The 8364-nt window shown below is 48.3% G+C and overlaps 2 long non-coding RNA genes across 2 annotated transcripts; both read left to right on the forward strand.

Annotated features, from left to right (window-relative positions):
- The first annotated feature begins 294 nt into the window (after nt 1-294).
- Nucleotides 295-3048, forward strand: LOC137859888 (uncharacterized). The gene is made up of 5 exons (XR_011098629.1): nt 295-1035; nt 1288-1393; nt 1544-1620; nt 2584-2649; nt 2738-3048. It is a non-coding gene; the product is annotated as an uncharacterized lncRNA (long non-coding RNA).
- Nucleotides 3049-3601: 553 nt separating this feature from the next.
- Nucleotides 3602-5397, forward strand: LOC137859886 (uncharacterized). Its single transcript, XR_011098628.1, has 2 exons — nt 3602-4076; nt 4961-5397. It is a non-coding gene; the product is annotated as an uncharacterized lncRNA (long non-coding RNA).
- Nucleotides 5398-8364: the final 2967 nt, after the last annotated feature.

Raw genomic sequence — 8364 nt, forward strand, 5'->3', positions numbered from 1 at the left:
GGGCCTCAATGCTTGTTTTGTCATCATGGCTCTGATCCGAGAACTTCTTGTCTTGCAGTCGCTGCTTGAAGTGCAGATCTGTTTCAGGTCTTGTGCATCGTATTCGGTTTGAGATCACGTCTGTTTCCATCCTCACTCTTGCAGAAGTCGTCTGGGCCGCATCAGGAGCTCTTGCTTGGGAATTGATTTCCTGAGAGTTGTCTTAGGGGGTTTTCACTCCCCATCCTTCCGGTCTCTTGTCTTGAAGGCAGGCTTTTTAGGCCTCCATCATCCCAGTTCTGACAGTTGCTTCCAGTCGCGTGTCGTGACATTTGAGTCTCTCGTAGGGTCTGGTGCAGAGCACCTGTTCTGACTTGCTGTTGCCATAGGGCTTTCCCCCAGGGGTTACTTTTTCTTGTGCCTAGTGTTGTGTGTTTTGTTTGTAGTGTTTGTGGCGTGCCTGTGTGTGTACGTGTTTGGTCTGGAGCTGTCCTGCCTGGCAGTTAGTGATGACAGGTAACGTGGCAGTGCATGGGTGTACTAATACATTGATGGGACTGTTTTGGCGTAGACATCTGCCTCTGGGCGCATACTGAAGGACAGCTGGCACAGTCATCTCCTGGAGGTTGGCAGATGTGGATTTGGCAGAGTTGAGCTGCTTGCGAGCAGCTGTTTGCATAGTGCTTGAATGGTGTACTGTTGAATCTTGAAAGCTTACAGATATGGGGTTTTGAATTTTTTTATTTTTATTTCTTTCCTGTCCCCAGTAGAGTGTATACCGTAGTAGGAACTGCCCACAGGAAAGAGCTCCTTCTGGAACTGTTCAGCACTCGGTAGGCAGCTCGGTGCCTGTCTTGATCTACTTCTGAGGTGCTGAGGCAAGGGGGCTGCTGTTTTGAAATGATAATATCGTTAATTGGGTCCCTTTGTGTTGTGGAGGGATGGGTGCTAATGGTGGCAGGTGAATGATTGATTCTCTTGTGGCTGTTTTCATTTGTTTAAGGTGAAACACAGTGTACAACACGGGACTTGACGACCGGAGCTGCTTTTGGCAAGGTGAGCGATGAGCAGATGTAGAAGGTACTTTAGGGGTGCAGTTGTCACTGCAGTTAGTTAACTGCACAAAGTACAGTAAAAATCCTGTTTATATTTCAGGGGTGTTGTAGCTGGCCTAAGAGAGCAGATGGAAACATCTTCCTCGAGGGCAGGTGAGGGGGCCGAGGTAAGGGAGCAGATGAGAGTAACTGTCCCAGCTGTGCTGTGGCTTTGGATGCTGCTTCAGCCTGTGGTTTTCTTTCTCTTTTGCAGGTGTCTCGCACAGGCTGAGTGGGGCCAAGCTGCACTCTGAAGAGCAGCACGAGAAGGGCGGGCTGGTTGTGAGCTGGATTGGAGCAGAACTGCCAAGTAGCATGAGGTGAGTGCGAAGGGTCTTGCTTTGCAGGTGCCATGGCAGGCTCTCCACAGAAGCGGTTGAGGATTGGAGAAGAGGTTGCAGATGATCAAGGAGCGACACGTGCAGGGATGGCTTGAAAAGGGTATGGCCGCTTTCTCTTCTGTTTATCAGGTGTCCCAGGCAACGTGGGCTGTGATGTTAGTTCTTGAGAATTGGAACGAAGCAGGTGCTGATTGCGGTCTTCTTTGGTAAGCAAAGTGGTGCCCAAAGCCCTGTCCTGTGTAGCCTGAGCACGCCTCTCTGAGGATGAAGCTTGCTTTCCAGCAGTTCCCAAAGCTGTTGAAGCTGAAATGCTGCGTCTGTTTTTTTTGTGTTGGGGTTGCACCTTGGTGAGTGTAGGGATGGGTTTTAAGTGTGTGCAGCGGAGGGCCTGGCCCCAGTGTCCTGTAGCGTGTTTTGACCCACCAGCATAGCCACTTGGTTCTCAGATATCCTACTGAAGTAAGTGATTTTTCCTGTGAGTGGAATGGAATTGTTTTTTTTTTTTTTTTTTTTGGCATGTAATCACTTCTGCTCCTAGATTTTTCTTTCTACGTAAATAAAAGATACTAAGAAAAAGAAAAGGTACGTTGTTTTGGGGAAACCGTGGGGTAGGGTTCCTTGACCACATAAGTGCAGTAGTGCCTAGAGAGTGAGCAGGGTCACCTCCTTCTTCTCTGCAGAATAAGGCTGCCCGGCCCCATTTCGGCGCGGCGCCCCCCGGGCCCATTTGTCATGTGGAGCTACTGAGCAGGTTAGGTAAAGGAGTTTTGAACAGAGAGGTATTGCACAACTGTATGTTGCATCAGTAGTAGTGAGTGTTGTCCAAGAGGTGGGTATCAGGGCTGGCATGCTAGTGAATGCTGGTTCTCTGTTTTTGCAAGTGATGATGAACCTGTTTGACTTAATTCCATTTGAAAAAGTTCCAGTTACTTGAGTGGTTGTGCTGTCCTTTCAATATTAAAAGCTGCAGCAAAAGCATGGGGATTGTTGCTTCTAGAAACACCCCAGGTCTCTTGTCTGCTCTCTGCATGTTGTTTAGCTAAAACATTTAAAAAAAAAAAAAAACAGGAAACACACAGACAAAAAAAAAAACAATAAGAAAAAAAAACCAACACCATTGGCTGACTTGTTGTGAATGCAACGAACATTTAATCCCTTTGTTTTCCCAGGTGGAGTGGATGATACTGGTTTCACTGTTGGACCTTGGACTCGGAGAGGAACACGTGAGCACAATCGTACGTTGCATCAGCAGTAGTCAGCATTGTGGAGAAGGTGAGCAATGGGGCTGGCGTCCTAGTGAATGCTGGTACTCTGTTTTTGCAGCTGATGATGAGCCTGGCAATTGACCAAGATGACAATTGGTGCCTGTGCATTTCTTGAGGCGGAGGGACTTTACCATGCAGCAACCTGAGAGCTAAGTTGGAGGGCACCTGGTATTTGCATATCTGGGGTGGCTAATGGGAGCTGGGAGCCAGAGCAGCATGGAGCCAGCTGGCTGAATAGACTTGGTGCCACTGTGAGGGTGGTTCAGGGTGCTTGTGGCTGGGTCACCAGGCTAATAGAAGCAGCGGGATTATTTTGTAGTGTGAGTGCGTGCGCCAGGCAGGACAGTTTCCTTCTGTTGGTCTGTCCTGTAGTGTTGCTTCTGCAGAGTCTGTTCTGTGCTTCTTGGGTCTTGATATCCTCATGACTTTTGACTCTGGACTGACCAGACAGGCGACTTGGTAGCTGTGCTGAAGGGCCTCAATGCTTGTTTTGTCATCATGGCTCTGATCCGAGAACTTCTTGTCTTGCAGTCACTGCTTGAAGTGCAGATCTGTTTCAGGTCTTGTGCATCGTATTCGGTTTGAGATCACGTCTGTTTCCATCCTCACTCTTGCAGAAGTCGTCTGGGCCGCATCAGGAGCTCTTGCTTGGGAATCGATTTCCTAAGTGTCTTCTTAGGGGGTTTTCAGCCCCCATCCTTCTGGTCTCTTGTCTTGAAGGCAGGCTTTTTAGGCCTCCACCATCCCAGTTCTGGCAGTTGCTTCCAGTCGCGTGTCGTGACATTTGAGTCTCTCCTGGGGTCTGGTGCAGAGCACTTGTTCTGACTTGCTGTTGCCATAGGGCTTTCCTTTTGGGGGTCACTTTTTCTTGTGCCTAGTGCTGTGTGTTTTGTTTGTAGTGTTTGTGGCGTGCCTGTGTGTGTGTATGTGTTTGGTCTGGAGCTGTCCTGCCTGGCAGTTAGTGATGACAGGTAACGTGGCAGTGCATGGGTGTACTAATACATTGATGGGACTGTGTTGGCAAAGACATCCGGTCTGCCTCTGGGCACTTGCTGAAGGACATCTGGCACAGTATATCTGTTTGCGAGCAACTTCTCGTTTACCTCTATTTATTTAAAAAACTGTAAAATTTAATTGCAATCCAGTTTGGGACCCAGTCATGTATGACACCAGGGGGCTTGTCCAGGAGGGCTTTGGTTCTTGGAATCTTATTTGATGTAGGAGAGGTGCCCCAGCATTTGGTGGTTGCTGTTCGAGTCTGGTCGGGACTAATGGCATCTCGAACCTGAATACAGGTAAGCTAAGGTTTTGATTTTTTTTCAGCTCCCTTGCTGGCTGCAGCAGTATATTTTGCCCGTAATTCTGCGTGTGAAGATCTGAATGAAGACAACGGAGTCGTAAGTGTTTAAAGCGTATACTGTTCTGTTGGATGGGTTTTGGTTGCCTGTGTGTGTAAGAGTGTGACTGAGACGGAATTTAGTTCCGAAGCGATTGTGGAGGTCTTCTGTACCACGGTTCCAATCTCCCGCGAGGGACTTGGCCGATGAAGGACCGAAGGGATTCCCAAAGGATTTGTGGGTGGGTGATAGATCTTAAATCCTCTTTAAGACACTGTTATTAAGGTAACCAAGGGCTGTGGGAATTGCCAGAGTAACATTCCTAGATGGGTGAGACAAAACCAAAGACCAGGGACCAGAAGAAAGGGAGCAAATTACCAGACATACCAGCAGAAAGTCCATTAGGAATAACGATTAGAAACTGGAAGGAGAGAGGCCCCAGTAACGTAAAAAGTAAATAAAAAATGGTTCAGTCTTGTGTGATAGAATGGCCAAAGGAGCCTTTAAGACCGCATGTCTTTCGGCCCGTTTTTGGATCCTTTGAAGACTGTATTTGTCAGGCCTTAAATACACATGTTAATTCGAAGGAACCTTTCTGCCGGGAAGAAAGTGATGATGCAGGATTATGGATCAGGAGGACTTCATGTCCTTTTACAGCCTTAATATTTACACTAAAAGCAGGTAAGAAATTTTGAAGAAGAAGAAGAACAGGAAAAATAAAAAGATAATAAACGGGAGCCGTTGGATAACCTACCATCTCCATATCGTAACAATCCACCTCCGGTGGTGTGCTGGGTCTGGCTGGAATGTTAACTTTCCCAGCAGCAGCCCATACAGTGCCGTACTCTGCAGTTGTAGCTGGAGCAGCAGTGTTATCACACCCGTGTTGTGTCTACTGCTGAGCAGCAGTGGCACAGCATCGGGCCTTTCTCTAACCCTCCTAGGGGATGGGCAAAAAGCGAGGAGAGAAACATCACTAGGGCAGCTGACCTAAACCAATCCAAGGGATATTCCATACCATGGGATGTCACACTCAGCAATAAAAGGTGGAAACAGGAAGAAGAGGGGAGGGGTGGGCTCTCGTTGAGAAGACGTCGGTCCTCCTCTCGAACACCGGCTGCGTGCGTTGAGGCCTTGCATCAAGGACGTGGTCAATCATCGCTCATTTGTGGGAAGTAGAGAGCAATTTCTTTCCTCTGCACTTCCATATAGCTGTCATTTATTTTGTTTGTTTGTTTTCGTCCCTTCTTTTTATTTTCCCTTTTCCCCTCCCTTTTCCCCTTTCCCTTTTTATTTCCCCTTAGTTAAATTGTTTAGTTCATGGTAGTCTTTATTTAATTATTATAATTATTTCCATTTAATTAAATTATCCTGATCTCAACCTGTGAGTTGTTCTTTGCTTTACTTCTCCCCCTCCTCACCTAAAGGATGCATTCATGAGAAGTAGGACTGCCGTATCTGAGAGAGCTCCTCTATATCCTTTAAGGGAGGTAACTGGTGTATAACTGGGTTGGAGTTTTAACAGGGTTTTAAGGGTTTCAGGGTTAGCGTGTTAGGGTTTTAGAGTTCTTTTTGGGATGGAGTGTCGCTATGTTTTTTAGGGTTAGGGTCCTAGGGTTTTATTTTTGGTCAGTTATTTAGGGTTAGTGTGTTAAGATCCTTTTTTTTTTTTTTTTTCAGGTTAGGTTCTCCAGGGTTAGAGTTCCGAGCGTCCTAATTTTTTGGGTTACGGTGTTGAGCGTCCTAATGTTTTGTGTTAGGGCTTTGGGTGTTAAGCATCTGAATTTTTGGGTTAGAGTTTTGCGCGTCCTGATGTTTTGAGTAAGGGTTTTGAGCATCCTAGTGTTTTGGGTTGGCTTTGTGTTTTGAGCATCTTAATTTTGGGGTTACGGCTTTAAGCGTCCTAATCTTGTTGTTTAGGGCTTTGAGAATCCTATTGTTTTGGGTTTGGGTTTTGAGCATCCTAAGTGTCCTAAGGGCTTTTAGGCATAGGACTTCAGGGGTTTAGTGTGGTAAACAGTTTGGATTAGGCCTGTAGGGGTTTCGAAGTTTTTTAGTGTTAGGGCTTGAGTCTATTTTGAAAGGGCAGTAAGTGCTTGGGTTCCAGTGAGTGCTGGTAAATGTATTTCTCGAACGCTGGGCCTGTGATTGGTCAAGCCAGCTGCCTGGGGAAAGCTGGTAGGCGTAGTTTTCCGGCACTGGGCTTCCGGGAGGCCATGTTGGGTGCCCAGAGCATACCGGGAAATGTAGTTCTGGGACTCCGGACTTCCGGGAGGCCATGTTGGGTGCCCAGAGCATACCGGGAAATGTAGTTCTGGGACTCCGAACTTCCGGGAGGCCATGTTTGGTGCCCAGAGCATACCGGGAAATGTAGTTCTGGGACTCCGGACTTCCGGGAGGCCATGTTGGGTGCCCAGAGCATACCGGGAAATGTAGTTCTGGGACTCCGGACTTCCGGGAGGCCATGTTGGGTGCCCAGAGCATACGGGGAAATGTAGTTCTGGGACTCCGGACTTCCGGGAGGCCATGTTGGGTGCCCAGAGCGTACCGGGAAATGTAGTTCTGGGACTCCGAACTTCCGGGAGGCCATGTTTGGTGCCCAGAGCATACCGGGAAATGTAGTTCTGGGACTCCGGACTTCCGGGAGGCCATGTTGGGTGCCCAGAGCGTACCGGGAAATGTAGTTCTGGGACTCCGAACTTCCGGGAGGCCATGTTTGGTGCCCAGAGCATACCGGGAAATGTAGTTCTTGGGAACTAGGGTTAGGGTTAGGGTTAGAGGGTTAGGGTTAGAGGGTTAGGGTTAGAGGGTTAGGGTTAGGGTTAGGGTTAGGGTTAGGGTTAGGGTTAGGGTTAGGGTTAGGGTTAGGGTTAGGGTTAGGGTTAGGGTTAGGGTTAGATCCGCCATTAGGGTTAGGGTTAGGGTTAGGGTTAGGGTTAGGGTTAGGGTTAGGGTTAGGGTTAGGGTTAGGGTTAGGGTTAGGGTTAGGGTTAGGGTTAGGGTTGGTTAGGGTTAGGGTTAGGGTTAGGGTTAGGGTTAGGGTTAGGGTTAGGGTTAGGGTTAGGGTTAGGGTTAGGGTTAGGGTTAGGGTTAGGGTTAGGGTTAGGGTTAGGGTTAGGGTTAGGGTTAGGGTTAGGGTTAGGGTTAGGGTTAGGGTTAGGGTCGTTAGGGTTAGGGTCGTTAGGGTTAGGGTTAGGGTTAGGGTTAGGGTTAGGGTTAGGGTTAGGGTTAGGGTTAGGGTTAGGGTTAGGGTTAGGGTTAGGGTTAGGGTTAGGGTTAGGGTTAGGGTTAGGGTTAGGGTTAGGGTTAGGGTTAGGGTTAGGGTTAGGGTTAGGGTTAGAGGGTTAGAGGGTTAGAGGGTTAGGGTTAGGGTTAGGGTTAGGGTTAGGGTTAGGGTTAGGGTTAGGGTTAGGGTTAGGGTTAGGGTTAGGGTTAGGGTTAGGGTTAGATCCGCCATTAGGGTTAGGGTTAGGGTTAGGGTTAGGGTTAGGGTTAGGGTTAGGGTTAGGGTTAGGGTTAGGGTTAGGGTTAGGGTTAGGGTTAGGGTTAGGGTTAGGGTTAGGGTTAGGGTTAGGGTTAGGGTTAGGGTTAGGGTTAGGGTTAGGGTTAGGGTTAGGGTTAGGGTTAGGGTTAGGGTTAGGGTTAGGGTTAGGGTTAGGGTTAGGGTTAGGGTTAGGGTTAGAGGTTAGGGTTAGGGTTAGGGTTAGGGTTAGGGTTAGGGTTAGGGTTAGGGTTAGGGTTAGGGTTAGGGTTAGGGTTAGGGTTAGGGTTAGGGTTAGGGTTAGGGTTAGGGTTAGGGTTAGGGTTAGGGTTAGGGTTAGGGTTAGGGTTAGGGTTAGGGTTAGGGTTAGGGTTAGGGTTAGGGTTAGGGTTAGGGTTAGGGTTAGGGTTAGGGTTAGGGTTAGGGTTAGGGTTAGGGTTAGGGTTAGGGTTAGGGTTAGGGTTAGGGTTAGGTTAGGGTTAGGGTTAGGGTTAGGGTTAGGGTTAGGGTTAGGGTTAGGGTTAGGGTTAGGGTTAGGGTTAGGGTTAGGGTTAGGGTTAGGGTTAGGGTTAGGGTTAGGGTTAGGGTTAGGGTTAGGGTTAGGGTTAGGGTTAGGGTTAGGGTTAGGGTTAGGGTTAGGGTTAGGGTTAGGGTTAGGGTTAGGGTTAGGGTTAGGGTTAGGGTTAGGGTTAGGGTTAGGGTTAGGGTTAGGGTTAGGGTTAGGGTTAGGGTTAGGGTTAGGGTTAGGGTTAGGGTTAGGGTTAGGGTTAGGGTTAGGGTTAGGGTTAGGGTTAGGGTTAGGGTTAGGGTTAGGGTTAGGGTTAGGGTTAGGGTTAGGGTTAGGGTTAGGGTTAGGGTTAGGGTTAG

The sequence above is a fragment of the Anas acuta genome, chromosome 7 (assembly GCF_963932015.1).
Source record: "Anas acuta chromosome 7, bAnaAcu1.1, whole genome shotgun sequence".
NCBI lineage: Eukaryota > Metazoa > Chordata > Aves > Anseriformes > Anatidae > Anas > Anas acuta.